General features: G+C 36.5%; 1 protein-coding gene across 1 annotated transcript in view; it reads right to left on the bottom strand.

Annotated features, from left to right (window-relative positions):
• Nucleotides 1–19,644, bottom strand: part of LOC117987029 (uncharacterized) — a 191,278-nt gene extending 171,634 nt beyond the window's left edge. The window contains exon 1 of the mRNA XM_034973994.2: nt 19,417–19,644. The gene's annotated coding sequence lies outside the window, so the exon portion shown is untranslated. The remainder of the gene's footprint in view (nt 1–19,416) is intronic.
• Between the last annotated feature and the right edge of the window lie 1,923 nt (nt 19,645–21,567).

The raw sequence follows: 21,567 nt of genomic DNA, 5'->3' as shown, positions 1-21,567 counted from the left end.
ATACAGGAACGTTTCAGTGTGATGTTTTTCAAAAATTGTATCTTAACGTGAGATCTACTCGAGCTGCCTGGCTGCTGTCGAACCAAAGGCAACGTGCCAGAGACTTGACAGTGATTCAGTTTGATATCACCAACATTAAACTTTAATTAGTTACTCGGCATTTACATGTTACATGCCTGGAATTACAATAACATGAAGATTAAATCTTTTATCTACCTTTTTGTGATCTAAATATATAAAAGGAAAAGATGACTGACTGACAGATCTATCAACGCATAGCTCAAACTACTGGACGGATCGGGCTGAAATTTGGCATGCAGATAGCTATTATGACGTAGGCATCCGCTAAGAAACGATTTTTGAAAAGTCAATCCCTAAGGGGGTGAAATAGGGGTTTTTAAATTTGTGTAGTCCACGCGGTCGAAGTCGCGAGCATAAGCTAGTCTCTTATATATGTAAAAGCTTGCTTTTGCCCTAGACTTCGTCCGCATTGAACTTGGTTCTTAAAAATCCCTTGTAGCCTAGATCACTTCTTGTATATAGTTTATACAAGAACTGTAAACCTCGGCTCTACCCATGCCTGTGAAAGTCACAAACTCCTTTATTTTTATCGAAAGCCAAAATACTTACTGTACAGGAGGATAGGCCAGGAAAAGGTGACAGATAGACACACAGAAAGACAGACACGCTTTCAACTTTATAATATTAGTACGGAAGTATGGATGTACAAATGATTACCTATTTCAAAATTAATTAAAACGCTTTATCTTGGTGCTTATGCTAATTTTTTATCGCGTGGAATGGTAGCAAGAATTTTAGCTGCATTTCCGGTACGAAAATTAGTTTAATAAAATTAAACTATTAGATTTGGAATAGGTTGCTATAATGTATAGTAATAATAAAAAACCGGTCAAGTGCGAGTCAGGCTCGCGCAATGAGGGTTCCGTACTACAGTCGTATTTTTTCGACATTTTGCACGATAATTCAAAAACTATGATGCATAAAAATAAATAAAAATCTCTTTTAGAAAGTACAGGTGAAGACCTTTCATATGATACCCCATTTGATATAGTCACTCACTTCGAAAGTTGAAAATACTAATTATTAGTTCATGACCACAATTTAACTTTTTTTGAGTGATCTAACCCTAAATTCACGGTTTTCAGATTTTTCCCCAAATGTCAGCTATAAGATCTACCTACCTGCCAAATTTCATGATTCTAGGTCAACAGGAAGTACCCTGTAGGTTTCTTGACAGACAGACAGACAGACAGACAACAAAGGGATCCTATAAGGGTTCCGTTTTTCCTTTTGAGGTACGGAACCCTAAAAAGAACTTAAAAATACCTGACATATTCGCTATCTATCACAGCCATAATAAATAAACTATAAGAGCTGTAAAGTTGAAATTTAATACAGTTATAGAAACCTATTACCGCTACACAGAAGTATATTATAATTTTGAAAAAAAAAATTGAAGGTAGGTACTCCTTGAACATGAAAAGCGAGATTCGAAAAAAAAAATCCGTCTCGACTAATACCACTTGACCAGTTGTGATACATGATTATTTTTACCTATTTATTTTTTAGAAGTTTAGGTAGGTACTAAACTTGAAAATTATACCCTTGTAAGTAGTTTACAGGAGTTAAGTGCAGAACATCCATCAGTGTTATCTTATCGAGACGGCTGGCACCTCCAGGCTCGAGTTACTTCTACGTCTCGTCGTTTATAGCCCCTTGTATCGTTTAATAAACCATAATTCTTACACTCTGTGGGAAAAGATAACAATATATTCTGAATTGAATTTACTTCCGCGTCGAATGATTTGCTCTTTAACGCTAGACTAAATTAATTGCTGTTGTAGATTAATAGCTAGACTATAAGGCAAGATTAGATTTTCTGCATAAAATTGCTGACAAAGCTGTACCACCAGCTAGATAAGCACGCTTCCCCTTAAGGCTTTATAATCACTTGCCAGCAGGTTTGTACAGCGAAGCGCTAGTCTATAAATTTAAAAAAAACCGGCCAAATGTGAGTCAGACTTGCGCACTGAAGATTCCGTACTACAATCGTATTTTATGATAAATCAAAAACTATTATGCCTAAAAATAAATAAAAATCTGTTTTAGAATGTACAAGTAAAGCCCTTTCATATGATACCCCGCTTGGTATAGTAATCTTACTTTGAAAGTTGAAAATAGCAATATTTGTTCATGACCACAATTTAATTTTTTTTGTGTAATGTAACCACAAATTCACGTTTTTCAGATTTACCTGCCAAATTTCATGATTCTAGGTCAACGGGAAGTACCTTGTAGTTTTCTTGACAGACCGACAGAAAGACAGACAGACGACAAAGTGATCCTATAAGGGTTCTGTTTTTCTTTTTGAGGTACGGAACCCTAAAAAATGACGGCAGCGGAAGCTGCACAGCAGCACGTCATCGTCAAATTGAACTTTAACGAATGCATGTACAGTACGTGGCAGAAAATAATGTACATCGGAGCATGCAGCCCTGTGTTATGCTTCAATGTTGCACTGACTCTGGCGTAATACGGCCTTTAGAAACTCTATTCTACTTAGGTACTTACTAAAATTTTTTGGAGTGGATTAAGTGAATCTGTGAGTGTGATTAAGCTATTACTTATATTGAAGTTTTGAAGTAAAAAGAAACCTGGCAACCAAAATCTTAATATATAAAAGGAAAAGGTGACTGACTGACTGACTGATCTATCAACACACAGCTCAAACTACTGGACGGATCGCGGTGAAATTCGGCATGCAGATAGCTATTATGACGTAAGCGTCCGCTAAGAAAGGATTTTGCAAAATTCAACCCCTAAAGGGGTAAAATAGGGGTTTGAAGTTTGTATGAAAGTCTGCCAGTTTTGAAGTGTCTATAAAGAAGTTTTGTAGTTAATATTTTTGCAATTAGCAGTATGACATATTTTAATAAGCTCATAATATGTTTAAATCTCATAGTTAAAGATCAACCCTAAGGGTGTAAAATAGTGGTTTAAAATTTTTATACGTGGACGAAGTCGCGGGCATGAGCTAGTCAGTAAATAAGTTAGTAGCTACCGACGACGACGACGGCTTAAAAGCAGTACATCGATCACTGTTATCTTGTCAAGATGCCTGCCACTTCGTAATCCTAGTCTACCCCATAGGTATATTAAGTACAACTAATCTTATACATATATAAGCTCAGGAGACTATGCATTTACAGAATACGATATGAAGCATTTTACAATTATTGAACTTACATACTTTTCATACTCAACATTTCATTTTTATAATTTGTTTATTAAAAGTCTTTATTAAAGAACATAAAAGCTTAGCCTCTAAGTTTGGCTTATGCCTTTCTTTTCGACCACGAATATAAACTGTACACATTTTAGTACGTTCCCCGCTCTATGTTTATTATTGCAAAAGAGTCATAAAGTTAAAGAATTCTGAAAAGAATAAAATGAAACTGCAAAATAAATTTGGTTGGACTAGCAGTGTGTCTTGAAATGAAGCTCCAAAATAATTTTAAGCTTACTTTTGGGTTTGTTTTACTCTGTGAGCTGTGAGTGAAATGGACAGCAATTTTAATCACGAGAAACTGCAGCGTCATTAGAAAGGACAAATGGATATTAATTAAATATCTTGAGCCACATTACATTGGCTTAGTGGTGTAATGGGCACCATTTCTCTCTAAAGCTTTATTTCAAATCACAGCTGGCGGCATTCTGTAGGTACGAACTATTCATGCTTTTCCAAAACATCATTACAGGTAAAATTTGATCTGTATTTAAAATTAACGAGTTTGTAATTAATTTATAATTACTTTAGTATAGTTTAATGTAGATTAAGATTCTCAACTCATCCATAAAACAAAGTAGACTTAGGTATATAGGCTTTTAAAAATCCCGTGTGATCTATTTTATTTCCCAGTAGGTTATGTCTGTCTCTGTGATGCAAACTATCTCTTTACCAAATTTATGTCTGTCTCCGTGATGCAAACTATCTCTTTACCAAATTTTTTTAATTTGGTCAAACGGATGGACCGTGAAAAGCTAGTAAACAGACAGACAGACTTTCACATTTATAATGACATTAGTATGGAAGTATGGATTAAGATCAAAGACATTCACGATAGGTACCGTTGCATGTACAAAAGGAAATCTTATAACCCTTAATTACAAAGAAACCTTTCAAGAAAAAAAAGCTAAAAAACGTTTCTACCCAGTAATTTTAAGGTTAACCAAAAGAGACGGGGATTAATTTTGTATTAGATACACGACGTAATACTTGCTTTGTAACAAATCATAACATTTTTAGGCAGATTTGATAGACATTTGCAATTTTGAGTCTTCTTTTACATAAAATTCTTGCTCCCGACTTAAACATACTCGTGCATCTACAAACAAAACTTATTTGGCTGTGGAAGTTGGTTTTATGAAAAAGAATTTTGTTTGGTTTAAGTGTGCTATGCCCTACGTCATCAGGGTTGAGGAGTTGGGATTTGGATTTCAATCATTTTCAATTATTAACTCAATTACAGGACCGTCACGTAAACTTTCCCTAGTGACAAAAAATTAAAGTCGGTCAAGAAAGTTCTGAGAACCTATATCCTTAAAAAACAGGCTGAATTGAGAACTTCCCTAACACAATAGTGATCGCTGTCATCTAATCAGTGGGAGGTCCTGGGTTCAATTCCCGACAGGGGCAATTTGGGCGTTGACAATTTCTAAATTGCCTCTGGTCTGGTCTGGTGAGAGGCTTCGGCCGTGGTTACTTACCATCCAACTGACAAAGCCGTACCGCCAAACCACTTAGTATTCCAATACGATGCCGTGTAGAAACCGATAAGAGGTATGGGTTTAATAAAACTGCCATACCCCTTCCAAGTCAGCTCGTGTCCACGTACCACCAGGTCAAGGGCTAACTTGTACGTATCGTAAAAAGCCTCCTCATTTTTGGAAGTCGGTTAGTAAAAAGCAATCACAACACGCTTGTAATAAACGGCAACAAACTTGAGCGGGGTGATTTATTCGTGTTCACAGCCGACATTTATTGTGCTCTGCTCCTTATCGCTTTTGATGTATCAAACTGAGATAGCTTTTGACGATGGGCAAAAATTTATCAGAGCAACGTGTTTCGAGCAGTAAAAAATATGGATATAAACGTTGATGTTTTCATATCAATCGTCTTTACCCGTGAATAAATTATTTCTGTTATTTATTTGTTAGTTATTTCAGAGTTTATTTTATTTGTCTTATTTTAAAACTAGCATTTGGACCTAGGTGTAAAAAAACTTAAATAAACAATTTGTTTCCCTGGAAGAGAAAGCAGAGTAAGTATAGCTTATATAGATCACTAGCTGACGTCAGCGTGAAATTAGGTATTTTAGAAATCCCGTGGGAACTCTTTGATTTTCCGGGATAAAACGTAGCCTATGTCACTCTCCAGGTCTTTATCTATACCCATGCAAAAAATCACGTCAATCCGTTGCACCGTTGTGATGTAATTGAAGGACAAACCAACAAACCAACAAAGAAACACTTTTGCATTTATAATAAGGGTACATATACAACTTGCCTACGAAAGTCCCGTAGTATGAGTTCAATGGTCTTTATAGACAATAAATTATTATTTTAAACTAGCTGATGCCCATGCTTCGTTCGCGTGGATTTAAAATACCGTGGGAACTCTTTGGTTTTCTGGTGTAAAAAGTAGCCTATGTATCTACATCACTCTCTAACTACATATTATATCTGTGCAAAAAATCACCCCAATCCATGCATGCATGATTGAAAGGCAAACTGACAAACCAACAAACAAACACACAATTACATTTATAATATGGGTAGTGGTATAAGCTTGGATAACATGTAAAGCATGAAAACCGTACCACCCGCCCGCCCGCGTCGCATTGACGCCGCCCAACTTATCACTGAGCTCCGCACGACGCCTGTAGCACATCTCCGCTACGAACACCGTAGCAGCAAAACCGCTGAAGTTTCGCCATGACTTGTCAGTTTTACGACATGTAAAAAGATTACAGAAACGAAACTGTCCTTTCTTATGTTTCTTATCCAAAGATTTGACTATGAGTCCATCTCATCCCCATTATTAATTTAGCGAAGAACTCAGTTGCGTAGTAGTCTTTATTTAGCGGCGGAGATGCCTCTGCCGTTAAATAAATATTGTGAAATCAAAACGGTGCGCTCAGTAAAATTCAATCGCGTAGTAAAAAGATGGACTCATAAGTAATCTAATCTTTGCGCAAGAAGGTTCCGCTGCTGTTTCGTAATTCGGTGACTTTTCGCAAAATGGATCGTGTAGTGATGTCGCTGTATTGATTACGCGGCAGAGGTCTACTACGGGAGTAAACTTCGTGCGTATACTTAGCGTTTACGATTAAGGTTCAGATGTATGACAGGCAGTTATAGTTACGTTACGGTTACGGTTATACTTGGACCGTCATTCAATAAAAACAAAATGTACAGTATTCAGAATTTGTTAACTTTGAACCAAAAATGGGGCCGATTCTCTTGTACACAATCTCTTAACTAAACTAAATTAACAGGTCTAAATCTAGTGCTATCCTTTTCCGCAAGCAACATTATGAAAGGACTAGCAATAGATTTAGACGTGCCTTTTTAGTTTAGTTTAGAGGTTGTGTACAACGGAATTAGCCACACTGTACCTCTAATCTTCATCATTGAGGTTAAGGTATGAACACTCCCTTATGCAATCACTTTGTTTTTTATTGGTAGGCAAAGCTTAACGCTAGCCGTAACGTAAATTTTTTTCTTGAGGAGAAGGAAAATCTCCATAGAATCAGTTTCAGATGTGCCCGACTCCACTAGGAATGCTGTCCAACTGCAGCCTATGCACAATTGCTAAGTACCTATCACTTTGCATTGTGCATCGCGGAGCCCACATCGTGCATATTAGGTATACATCGTATACGGAATGTCATACCATACAGATTGGTCTGTTTGGACATACAGATTGGACTGTTCTGATTATAGCGAATTATGCTTTTGGTTCCTTGTATATAATGGACTGCCGTAAAGTACAAACCATCCAACAAACGTAATTTTAACTGCCTGTCATGCAACTGAACCTAAGTATATAATATTTTAATGAGATGCGGACAACAAGGCCGCACCAAGAAATTTAATTTCGCGGAATCTCCGTAAAGCGATTACATTATCCTCGGAACGGCGCGTTTCAAGATGAGTTTTATGAAGTGACAAATTTACACTGATTTTAATTTACCCCAGTAAAATTAACTTCTAAAATTGGTTTCCATCTTTTAAATTCATTGTATTTACTTAACTACTTTCCTCCCTAGCGATTTACTAGCTAAGTTTTTCTTGGCTTATTCATAGACTAAATGACTGTAAAAGATAGTATATATCATAGTCATTTAGTCCTTGCATACGCTCTTTTTTTAGATTTTGTAGATCCGTAAACTGACGCAGAAAATTCATGAGTGGAAAATAAGAATTTTAAGTATTATGTCAATCTTTCGAATTTCAATGATCTATCGTTCACGGGGTTATATTGACTCAAAAAAATATTTTCAAAAGCTTATGTGACTGTTTAGTACCTACTTATAATGTAACTGTACACTATTTAAGGCATAATTTATTTCACACCGGGTATGTGCAACGAGCAATGGCGTACAGTATTGCATAAAATAATTCATGTTTTACCATATGCTATACCAATTCGACAATTGACTATTGCCCAGCAAACGGGACAGTACACAGCGTACACAACGTAAGGGTAAAAAATAAATCGGGTAAAAAATGTAGTAAACAACAAATTGGTAGGTATAATCAGCAACTTTATAGATAAAAATTGCCAATGGTAAGCCTTCGCTGGAAAGTTGTGTATCTTGTCGGAAACGAAACGTTAACACCAAGTATATAAATTGCTGCAGAGAACACTTGTACATTTTTCAGTACGTAAATCCGGATAACATGTTAAATTTCCATGTATGATGTTACGTAAAATGTAAGCTCCGAAATAATTCATAGGCGGAAAGAGGCACACGAAACTCTCGGTTCATTCATGCGGTGAAGCCTCCGTGACACCAAAGGTTTACCACACCCGAAAGTAATATTAGCTACTTATTATATTACGGAATGGTATACTTTGCGTATCTAAAGTGAAAACTTTATGCTACGACACCCCGACACTTCGACCCCCAGACAGTCGTCAAATATTTCAACAGTACTCTGTGTCGTATTCCTCATTTCTGAGCGTCACGACCCTTTTTGGGATAATAATGCGGTGGGCTTCCAGATCCTTCCGAATAAGTGACGACGAATAAGCCTTAAATAAAATATTTGTGTATTTCTTGTTTCGCTATACCCACGCTTTACCTAACCCGAGTTTATACGCCCCACACAATGACCGCGGTCAGATCTAACGAATGATAAACTGTCTGAAGCAAGATCCCAGGACGGCTCATCACTCAGCGGGTTTATCACCCTTATCTTTTGTATTGTCATCTAATATGTACCTGCTTCGAGGGGCGTGTGGTCTAGTTGGGACAATGCATATTAAAATATCACTTCCTTTAACGGTGAAAGAAAACATCGTGAGGAAACCTGCATACCTGAGAGTTCTACATAAAGTTCTCAAAGGTGTGTGAAGTCTGCCAATCCGCACTTGCCCAGCGTGGTAGACTATGGCCAAAACGCTACTCAATCTGAGAGGAGACTCGTGCTCTGTAGTGAGCTGGCGATAGGTTGATCATGATGATCATGAAGTACCTAAATACGTAGCCTACTAGGTGTCGCGATAATTCAACATAATATGGCACCGCAAAGAGGAATTCAATTTCACGGGATCTAACCTAACCCTAAGGCGATTAAAGCGTAGTAATATGACGATATTAAGGTTTTATTATGTAGGTTTTTCTCTTTTCCCTTTTTCCTTACATCCAAGAGCATTGACGTCAGTTACTACGGCTACGTCACGGAAATTCATATGTATCTAGGTACATAAGCGCTGTCTGACTTAGAGAAAGCCAGCACGTGCCAGACCTTCGTTATTTTATAAAAGCTGAAAGTTAGCGACTATGAAGTATAAAATCAAAGGGTCTGAGTTTCAATCCCGGCGACGGGCGACGCACGTCTCTTACTGTTCGGAGTAGCAAGATATTGAGTTGTGAAAACAAGTTGCAACCTGCAATTTCAGATCTGAAAATTCGAAATGACTCGACTGGTAGGTATAACATATCTAGAGGTCGTTATTCGTAAAGCTTTCCTTCGTTGTGATCGCATTTATAAAGAGTCTTTGAAATTTAATTCCTCCTCCTCGCACGAATCTCGACATTTCGTAGCAGCCGACAAAATACTCATATTTATTTATAAGCTGTTCAAGGAACATATTTTCAAGAGCTAGCTCGTTTACTAGGTTTTATTGAAATATTTTTTTTCCGGTGGCTTAATTATATACTAGTTGGTAGGAACTAAATATCTTTTAAACAAAATCAATATGAATATCATATATCAAGTATTTCAAGATAAGTTTTTAATCAAACCTTTGACCACAGTTTGACTGACACTAATTCATAAAAGCGAACAGATTTAAACCATCTACTATAGATAAGGACAGCGATAATACACGTAAATTGAGCTGGACAAGGTCAACGCATTGGCACAGTAGGAGTGTCGCTCTTTACGTAGTAATATCTAATGCGGTGGGCTTCCAGATCCTTCCGAATAAGTGACGACGAATAAGCCTTAAATAAAATATTTGTGTATTTCTTGTTTCGCTATACCCACGCTTTACCTAACCCGAGTTTATACGCCCCACACAATGACCGCGGTCAGATCTAACGAATGATAAACTGTCTGAAGCAAGATCCCAGGACGGCTCATCACTCAGCGGGTTTATCACCCTTATCTTTTGTATTGTCATCTAATATGTACCTGCTTCGAGGGGCGTGTGGTCTAGTTGGGACAATGCATATTAAAATATCACTTCCTTTAACGGTGAAAGAAAACATCGTGAGGAAACCTGCATACCTGAGAGTTCTACATAAAGTTCTCAAAGGTGTGTGAAGTCTGCCAATCCGCACTTGCCCAGCGTGGTAGACTATGGCCAAAACGCTACTCAATCTGAGAGGAGACTCGTGCTCTGTAGTGAGCTGGCGATAGGTTGATCATGATGATCATGAAGTACCTAAATACGTAGCCTACTAGGTGTCGCGATAATTCAACATAATATGGCACCGCAAAGAGGAATTCAATTTCACGGGATCTAACCTAACCCTAAGGCGATTAAAGCGTAGTAATATGACGATATTAAGGTTTTATTATGTAGGTTTTTCTCTTTTCCCTTTTTCCTTACATCCAAGAGCATTGACGTCAGTTACTACGGCTACGTCACGGAAATTCATATGTATCTAGGTACATAAGCGCTGTCTGACTTAGAGAAAGCCAGCACGTGCCAGACCTTCGTTATTTTATAAAAGCTGAAAGTTAGCGACTATGAAGTATAAAATCAAAGGGTCTGAGTTTCAATCCCGGCGACGGGCGACGCACGTCTCTTACTGTTCGGAGTAGCAAGATATTGAGTTGTGAAAACAAGTTGCAACCTGCAATTTCAGATCTGAAAATTCGAAATGACTCGACTGGTAGGTATAACATATCTAGAGGTCGTTATTCGTAAAGCTTTCCTTCGTTGTGATCGCATTTATAAAGAGTCTTTGAAATTTAATTCCTCCTCCTCGCACGAATCTCGACATTTCGTAGCAGCCGACAAAATACTCATATTTATTTATAAGCTGTTCAAGGAACATATTTTCAAGAGCTAGCTCGTTTACTAGGTTTTATTGAAATATTTTTTTTCCGGTGGCTTAATTATATACTAGTTGGTAGGAACTAAATATCTTTTAAACAAAATCAATATGAATATCATATATCAAGTATTTCAAGATAAGTTTTTAATCAAACCTTTGACCACAGTTTGACTGACACTAATTCATAAAAGCGAACAGATTTAAACCATCTACTATAGATAAGGACAGCGATAATACACGTAAATTGAGCTGGACAAGGTCAACGCATTGGCACAGTAGGAGTGTCGCTCTTTACGTAGTAATATCTATTAAGATATTAAGATTCTGCAAAAATATTTCCTCCTCGGAAAAAGACTGACCGCGGTTATTTCTAGATAAAAACCATAGTTAAAAAATATAGTAGGCACTCCACAAACAAAGAAAACAAAATAAGTACCCTCTACGAGATTAACCTAAGGTTAGTCCTGGACCCTCAGTCCATCTCATCGCCATTTTACTACACCTCAGTGAGATTTAAAAAAACCCTTTCATCAGAGATAAAAATATGTGAGGCTCGATAGCATTCAGAACCTATCTATTAATGACTTAATCTATAAAGTAAAAAGACCTAAAGTAGAAAATTAATAAACATTAAAATAAAAAAGGTAATTGACGCCATTAGTGAAAAACATCACCTCAATTTTCCAGTTTTTAAACGTATTAAGCCTTTTCTGATGCGAAAAATCGCTCTTGATTACGTTTAATCCTCCTTTTGAAGTGAGCTTTAGCGCTGAATACCTTGGTAATTAAAACTCTTTGCTAACACGTAACTGTTGTAAGTTTTTATAGAAGCTTTATTATTTCAAATAATTTACGACTTTCTTCTCTGCCTTTCCTAGTCCATTTTAGGTTGGTAAGTATTTACCATAAAGTAATACCTTTTTTGCTTTTTCAAAGTGAAAACTATGTGCGTGCGTTATATTATATTGTGTGTTCTGAGCAAGTGAATATAATATAATGAGCAAAGGAAACATCGTGAAGAAACCTGCATGCTTCAGAGTTTTCCATAATTTTTAAAGGTGTGTGTGGTATGCCAATCCGCACCTGATCAGCGTGGTGGACTATGGCCTAAACCCTTTCCATTCTGGGAGGAGACCCGTGCTCGGTAATGAGTTGATCATTATGATGATGATGATGATGATGATGACAAAAATCAAGGTCTGTTATCTCCTTCAATCCCTATCGTTATATACCATAGGGTAAGATATAGGTTGACAAGAATGACTTACAAGAAAAAACCTAAAATAAAAATGTCCTAAGAAAGTAAAAGATAAAAGGAAGAGTCGCCGCAATCGAAGAGAGCAGCTGCAAAATGAAATGACTTCGCAAATTGCATTTAGAGTTATTAAAATGCAAACGTTCCATGTCCACCGCTCTGTAAAATGCATTTTGTCTGAGCCGATTCACAATGTTCTACATTTGAACTTTATTTAAAATATATAATACCTAATAATATTGGTACTTAAGCTCTTAAGCAGTTAGTTTAACAAAATAAGGGCTAATTTCACCAACAGTACTATACGTGTGTAAATCTGGAACGAGCAGTGTGGAATTCTGAAATAAGAACAAAGAGCAATGTGATAAACTGCTGTGACAGTTACCAGAGTGCAATTACCGCCCTAGTGAGCGTATGAAACCTAACCACACATGAAAGTGCAATCCATGTTTGTGCTGTTTCGTATAATAATTATAATATCAACACAATATGTTGAGTTAGTATAATGTTTATTATAGTTCATTATTCAAGAGCAGCATTAATGCTACGAACATGCTCGTACATGAGCAAATTTAGTACCAGCAGTGCGGACTGCTGAGACAGGGACAAAAACCGATGAAATAAACTATCGTGATTGCAACAGCTGTCGCACGCTGGGACACTGCACCTTTGGCGACTAGTAAAATAATTGGTGTCACGTAAATAGCACGCCATTTTAACTCTATGGGTCAACTGTGATGTCAAAAGTGCGGTTCACCCATCGATATAGAAAGTAATAATTCTTGTTGTACTAAGAAGTAGTACTTAAAATTTCTTTGGGTTCACTTTTAAAATAAGGACTAAAATCGTACTTTTGACATGAATTTTGACACAAAAAGTTAAAATGGCGCGTGAGGATTACAATTTTACGCGTTATAATCAGCGTTTGCTGCGTGTTTGACAGTTGACTGTCAAATTCATTAAAGTTGAAATGGACGAAAAACTGGTCGTATTGCCTCGCCACTAATTAGTAGCTGTCACTGATAGCCGCGTCTAGACATCATTACATCAATTATCGAGCTCACCGAGACCACCGATGGCGGCTACAATTTAGCGCAACCAGTTTCCCAGTGTGCGGGAACTCTACACGCTGTGCAACTGGCACCATGGGGACGCGGACGGCGTAAACTGAAAATGTAAGCTACTTTTGCGCTGTATCGCACACTTGTAGCACATTTATATTTCTAATTTATGCTAACGGTTGAAACGTGCTTATTATTCACGAGCGTAGATAGTCCTAGGTAGGTAGGTAGTATGCCTAGGGAGAATAAGGCCTGATTTATTTCACATACTTCACGAAGTGCCATCAAAACATTTTCGTTTGGGTTGGTTACACCGTACAGGAACGGCATGGTTCCAAGCTTCATTTACGCCACAGCAGCATAGTGCGACATTCCGCCATGTCACACATCATTATTGTATAATCATTTAAAATGTAGACTGAACAAACTTTTCATAAAGCGTTATGCAATTACGCGTACCTACATACTTTTGTAGATGCAGAAATACTTACGTAGATGCGGAATTTTCTCGAGTCACGTACGATAATCGATATTGCGTTAGGTATTTCATGAACTCTTCTTTTTATTTCCTTGACTGGGTACCGGTCTTCTAAACTTAAATTCAGTTTGCAAGTTTCTATAGAAGAGCGATTTACTTACATTATTTATTTTTCACTACACTCTTTCGCGACAAAGTAAAAATTCAATTTATGTTGTAAACACAATTTTTTACTGATTACCTGGGTATTTCAATGTTCATGACTGAAAATCTCTTTTATTATTTTTAGGGTTCCGTACCTCAAAAGGAAAAAAGGAACCCTTATAAGATGACTTCGTTGTTAGTCTGTCTGTCCGTCTGTCGTGTCTGTCAAGAAAACCTATAGGGTCCCGATGACCTAGAATCATGAAATTTGGCAGGTAGGTAGGTAGGTAGCAGAAATAAAGGAATAAATCCGAAAACCGTGAATTTTTGGTTACATCACAAAAAAAATTAAAGTGTTGTTCACGAACTACTGCTAATTAGTATTTTCAATTTTCAAAGTAAGATAACTAACCAAGTGGGGAATCATAATATGAAAGGGCTTTACCAGTACATTCTAATACAGATTTATTTTTATTTTTACGCATAATAGTTTTTCATTTATGGTGCAAAATGTCGAAAAAAATACCTGAGTACGGAACCTTCGGTTTAATATTTTTTTAATGTGGGATTTTGCACACTATATAAAATTTGAACTTTTTAAAATTTATTCTCGTTATTTTTTTTCTTATGGCTGTTCATCGTTTTTAACCAGATATGATATTAAGTACCTACAACAAAACAGCAATGTGAACTTAGCTAAAAAGTCTGAAATGTGAGTCTTTCAAAAAGCATGTCCGATTACTATGATAGAAACAAAAAATATTTTTTTAATACTTTGTAGTAAGTAGGTAGATAAGTAGGTACCTATCAATTGTAGTTTTATTTGTAAATAATTATTTTCTGGCTGTGCTTGAAACGTACGAATGCTTAGTTTCATTCTTAGTTTGCAACTAGCACGTACAAAAATAATAAAAATGTTCATCCAAAGTTCTCTCTATAAAATCCTGGCCATATTTGTATTTATAGATAGTTTATAAGTTCGATTATCAACGAATATAATTAAAACTTCTGCTACTGACAACACCGACAGCGCAATTATGTTTCCTATAGATACTCAGCAGCAGTTATGTTGAAGCTCAATTACCCCAATCACTACAAATTGCCTGCCTGTCCAGTATGCTTCCTTCAGCTTTAACACGCATGGAAAATCGATCCACACATTGTATTAACGCCGTATTTCTTTACTTTACTGAATAGGTAACTTCAAAGTAAAATTGTTCTTTAATAAACTAGCTGCCCTGGCGTTTCCGCCTAACAGTCGATTCAAATTTTTGAAATTTTTCTCTCCTTAAGAACCATCTTCGTACTTCAAGGAATATTGTAAATAAAGAATTAGCGAAATCGGTTCAGCTGTTCTCGAGATTTGCGATCACATTCAGCGATTCATTTTTATATTATAGAGATGACTTGGGGCCAAATACTGATCGTCATACATCGAGAGTTGTATGAGTTTGTATGTATCGAGTTTCGGAATCACGATTTGGAAGCTAGAAGTTGCAATTGCTGTTTTAAATCCACACAAATCATTTGGTCGTTAGTATTGGAAATTGGAACGGAACTATTGCACCTTCAACCTAGCCATTTTGAGTTGATAATAAGATGAAACCAACGCGAAAATCTTCGTAAGTAGATAGGTATCTATCTCCACAATTTCAGCTCGATATGTCTAGTAGTTTAAGCTGTGCGTAGATAGATCAGTCAGTCAGTAAGTCAGCTTTTCCTTTCATATATAAATTATATGTGTACCAAAAAGTTATACGAGAAAAAGTGCGAATGTATAATATTATATAGGCAGTAGGCACTAGGCGGGTAAAAACCGCTGAATGCGATTTCGTGATCGAAATAATATTTTCACTAAGATACATTTCATGAAATATGAACAAAACCGAAGAAACAAATGCAATTTAGCCGAATCCTATTATACTTCGCACCTTCGATTTAAGCAAACTACTAAAAGCATCGGCTTACGTGACCTGTTACCAAAACTAATGAGAAAACAAAAGGAAACCCTATTTCACCCCTAATGGTATAAAGTAAAGCACCCTAGCATCGCAGATCAGCGATTTTGGGGCTGCGTCGCGATACAGAATCGCGTTTTGCGATAAAATGTGCTCGATCGTGGATTCTAAAATCGCGCATTTTAGCGACTGCTTCAATACTGCAGTACAGCGTACATTCGCTGAAGCTTCTGTTACTAATTCGAAGATCAAAATTCAATCGCAATCTCGCTTCCAAAAAGTGATCAAGTCGCTCATAGCCGATATTAAGGCGTTGTAGCACCGCACGCTAAGGCAAGATTTTTGGACAATGAACCAAAAGCTTAATTTGCTGTAATCCGCTAAAACCCCTGCTTCTATACTACAATATACAAAATTTTAGAAGGTGAGGTGTGGGGTGCCGCCCACGCGCCTAACACGCCGCACGTCGCATGCATAGTCTACTCTAGCAAGGCCTCACTATATTATATAAAAAATAAAAAAAAATAAAAAAAAAAAAAAAAAAAAGATTCCGACGAATTGAGAACCTCCTCCTTTTTTTGAAGTCGGTTAAAAATTTAAGGTTAAGGCTAGAGTAATGTAGAATAATGTAGTGAGATGTTGGTTCCTTTTCATCCCAACCTCTCTCGCAACAAAAGAAAATGGTACGAAGCCGTGCAAATAAGTACAAAGCTAGTTATGAATTTCGCAATTTAGTAAAAGGATTTTGTAACGTATCAGAATTTACATACTTACTAGGAAAATCAATTTTTTTCCGTTCATTTTGCTGAAAACGGAACAAAAATTTCAATAGGAAGTTTTTAAAAGTTCTTTTTTGAGTTCGAAGGGACCCTTTTACTAGCCTCCGCTGTCCATCCGGCCGTCCGTCTGGTCTGTCTGTCAGCGGGTTGTATCTCGTGAACTTTAAAATATTTGTTAAAACATTGTTATAATTATTCTCATAATATATACAAATCTTTAAACTTGTGTAATTGTAAAACTAGTAGCTAATTTTTACGGAACGGATGAAGTTACGGGAAATAATACTCGTAAGGCTGAGTAGGTAGGTACCTATTTAAGACATTCGTTGCATCGATCTTGCGCTATTTCTAAGCTTCTTCAAAATGTAATACGTATAATAATATAATATCTTATTTTAAACGATATTCTACGTTAAAACACGTACGATTTAAACTTTTATCATGGGTCCCATTAAGGCAGCTCTAAGTATATTTTACGCGTAAAGTAAAATTTATAGCGAAGTGAGTTTAGCCGTTACACTGTGCCGTTACTATACAACATGTATATCTTCCCTATTCTACAAGTCTTTATCACTGGCTCACTGACAGACAACGCACAGCTCAAACTGGTGGGTTTAGTTTAGACTCTACACTCTAGAGAGAGCAGGCACTGCGGTGCGGTGAGTTGCGGTGCGTTTTAAAATCCCGTAAATTTGAATTTAAATGAATTAAAATGGCGAGGAATTAATTCCGGAGTGCGCGCGCTTCTATGTACCTAGTTCTATAGTTCACAGATTTTGCAGGAAAAAACGCACGGAAATTTACCGTGGTGCGCGCTAGCCCTAAAAGCATGAAATGCACATACATAATATTATAACGTAAGTCAGCACTTCATAACTAAGAATTTTTGAAAATTCTCTCCCCTATTGGTAGCGAATGGCAGCAAAATTCTAAAATTTTACCTAACATAAATTGATCTCTATCTCGTATTGAATTTTTCAGCTAGTAAACAATATAAGTACCTACTTTTTATACCCGTGTTGCTTATGGCCGAAACTGACTACCTATGTAGGTACTGGATAGAGTTATATTTAGATGACTTAGTATGTAAATAGGGACACAGGACTGCTGCCTCTGCCAGAATGCGCTACGCTATAAAATATTCATAGTGATTCTAATCTAACACGAACCTGAGAGCATGACTAAGTGACCTCCTCTCTAAATCAGTCATTAAATCCGTACGATGCGAAAGTGTGTTTGTTTGTTTGTTTGTTTGTCCTTCAATCACGTCGCAACGGTGCAACGGATTGACGTGATTTTTTGCATGGGCATATAAAGACCTGAAGAGTGACATAGACTACTTTTTATCCCGAAAAATCAAAGAGTTCCCAAAACCTAAATCCACGCGCACGAAGTTGCGGGCATCAGCTAGTAAATATATCACCACCATCATCATGATCTACCCATCGCCGGCTCACCACAGAGCACAGTCTCTTCTCAGAGAGAAGGGTTGTGGCCATAGTCTACCACGCTAGCCATGTGCGGATTGGATTGGTCTATTTTATCTCTGCATGCTCTAGAGTAACTAAAATACTTATGTTGAACCGAGTTTTATTCAAGCACAGGCCCGGTCCATGCATGCACACTAACTTTGAAAACTAAAAGAAGGTAGGTAGGTATGCTTGGAATCTAGAAAATAGATTCCTATTCACACCTGTCTCTCCTATTTTAGAATTGGAGACTCAATTTGACTCATTAAACTCAAAATAACTCGTGAGACTGATAGTCGCGAGTTAAACAAAATCGAGAAGAATTTTGACAAAGACTCGAGTCTTTTATAACTGTGATGAAGTGATAAAAATCTTACACTGATTTTGGATATTAGGATTATGGTTGGAATCTAGAAAACTATACCTTTCACAGATGTTACGAAGTAGTATTTTATTCTATTAATTTAGTAGGTACGTAACAACAAAGTAAACTTGCTCAAACTAATTGAGTAAACAACGCATACAGCCCAAATTGCTGTTAGATGACCGTAAGGATATAGTTCTACCTAGTATAATAATAGAACTTCAATTTTGGTAGGTACTATACCGTATATGTAACTAATTAGAAGCTCGCGTCGGTCGGTAGGCTTAATCTAAGCCGGGTTCAGATACATCTAAACTTACGTAATACGTAGGTCTACCATAAAGTCTTATATTAGGTACATAATGTGTATTATAGTTCATTATAAAGATAATATGTTCAAAAACTTCGAACTTATAAATATGTGCCTGAAAATAGTAGGTAAATACTTATTTTATTTAAGGAGCTGGCGAGTAAAACTGTGAAATAGTGCAAATCTAATCAAAATCCTCTTTTTTCGTTTAATTCGGACTTTTTGGTCCACTGAATACAGATCTAAACTCATTTCTAAGTAAAACGGCTCAAAACTGTACAGAAATAGAGTCCAAAGTTCATATTGTGTTCGATCACAGAATACAAACTTGAAATCATTCCCAAGCAAAACGTCGTCCTAAAACTGTGCTAAAAAAGTCCAAGGTTTGTGATTTCGTTAAAAACGTTACAGTTACAGTAAAGTTTCAACAGCTTTTACTCAGTTATTTCCTCCTCCTGTAAAATTTTATTTCGTGCAATTACACTGTTTTGTTCAGCAGCTCCTCATAATGTATTTTTATTTACTATATACAGTAAAGTGCAGTCTACGCACTATTGTTATAAGAAATTGCTTTCTTATGTTATCATTGAGCTAAGTATGTTGTGTAGATAGCCGTTTTTAATATAGCTCGATGTTACCTAGATAGTCAAAAATGAAAAATACGTTAGCCAAAATATCAAATGAAATGTTGTTTTTGTTTTGTTTAAAATTTCAATAGGTAAGTAGGTAGGTACATTGAATTGCTATTTACACAAGAGATAATAAAAGTTTAACTTACCGATCATTCTATCCGCCAAACGACGTTGGAGAACCACCAGTTATATAATATAGTTTAAAAGTTTTATCACTTTTCTTCAACGAGAAAATAATAAGTTATGTTAGGAAATTCAAGTGGGTAAATGATATTAACGAAAAATACTAGGTAAAAGTATATTTCAGTGAAATAAACGCTAGACAAAGAGTAGAGGAAAATTAGAAGGTTCAAGAGGGAAGTTCACGTTGCGAATGTCCCGGAACGACTGAGTTTTATCCGGGGTGGCATTTCCCATCCTTAGCCATCCGCAAAACATTTTCAACCCCTCGTGACGCGCGCGTTATTTTTTTTATTACAACGCCATCTACTAACACAGTCGAAAAGCAGATCAACCAACTTTATCAGCTCTTGACCCAGTACAGGAGGCTTTTCCTCCGTACGTTTTTCCTCCTTACAAAGATGGCATTACTTGAATTCGCTTACAGGTTTTTCCTGTGGTAAAACTTGTCCGTACTCCATAGTAGTAATATCGACTTCCTGCAATAGATGGCATGGCTTCAGAGGAGGAATGTAGCGTCACTCGAAACGCGCGCGTATGCGTGTTTAATTATAATCCATATCCAACTAATATTATATATATTATTCTTATTTAATTTCAGGTAATATGAATGTGAATCGTTTGCGATCCATCCGTTATACCAATTTTGGCAAAAAATTTAAAGAGTTAGCTTGCATTCCGCAGATGGACATAGGCTACATTTTTCTGAAAAAATCAAAGAGTTTCCACGATATTTTTGGAAACCAATCTTTGAAACTGATTTTAACGAAAGATACAGAGATAGCTTGCATTCTGAGAGGGACATAGGATTCTCCCGTGGGAACTGTTTGATTTTCCAGAGTAAAAGAAAATCTCACGAAAATCAAAAAGTTTCCACGGGATTTTTACAAAACCTAGGTATATATCCACGCGGCCGAAGTCGCGGGCCTTATTTTTCATTGCAACTTGCCACGCTTTTTACCGAAGGCCGCGATTACCCCTGTAAGTTTTACTCGCGTAAGTAGCTTACAAGTAAAGCTAGATAAGTACAAGTAAATATGCAAGGATCTTTGATTACTTACTTACTTTCAGTTGTTTATATTGCTCAGTATACTACTACTACTATATTACTATTAAAAAAAAAAAAAAAAAAAAATCTTAGCTTACAGTTAAATACCTACCTACTTTATTTTATGTTTAGTTAAGCCACAGTTAAACTAAGCTACCTTAGTTTAACTGTGGCTTAACTTAACATAAAATAAAGTAGGTCCTTAGTTTAACTGTGGCTTAACTTAACATAAAATAAAGTTGGTAGGTATTTAACTATAAGCTAAGATATTAAATTTTTTTTTTTATACCCATCTTTTAAGTTTTCTCTAGAAATATATTACTTAAAACAACTAAATACCTCCAGATAGGTAGACCATACCCCACGGAGGAGAAAATTCTTTCGTCCGTGCCATGCCTACTGATTTTGAAAGAAAAAATCCGGTCAAGTGCTAGTACACGAAGGGCCATCGTACAAGGTAAGTATTAAAACTAACACTTTTATGCAGAAATGGTAAAACTGAAGTACCTATTGTTAGCGACATTGCTTTGCCTACAGTTGAATTTAAAAAAAGAATTACGGGGAGATGAAAATGGCGGGGAGAAAAACCGGAGCTATTGATTTGAAGCAGGGAAAATTAGAATTTATAATTATGTCTTGAAGAAGTTAATAGTTTAAAACTAAGATTGAAGTTTATTAAGCATTGTCTAAATGGAATAAAGTCAGTTTCTATAAGTTGAGATAATTTTTATTACTACCTACCTTCTTAATTTTTTTTTTTGTGAAAATTTTACTTGTTTTGGGATGTAACCACAAATTCACGGTTTTCGGATTTTTTCGTTTACTTGTGCTATAAAACCTACAGCCAAATTTCATGATGGCAACGGACAGACAGACAGACAACTAAGTCATCATATAAACCTTTTCCTTTTGAGGGTACGGATAACGGAACCCTAAAAAAATCATAATGTCATCGTCCACATAAATTGACAATAGTTTCCTTTTTTATTTATAATCACAACGAACCCTAAATATCGTCAAACGGATGGGCCGTGAAAGCTAGCAGCTTAGCATACTATATTATGCTCAT

Source organism: Maniola hyperantus, chromosome 12, assembly GCF_902806685.2.
Source record: "Maniola hyperantus chromosome 12, iAphHyp1.2, whole genome shotgun sequence".
In the NCBI taxonomy this organism is placed as follows: domain Eukaryota; kingdom Metazoa; phylum Arthropoda; class Insecta; order Lepidoptera; family Nymphalidae; genus Maniola; species Maniola hyperantus.
This window is presented reverse-complemented; position numbering and strand designations above follow the sequence as displayed.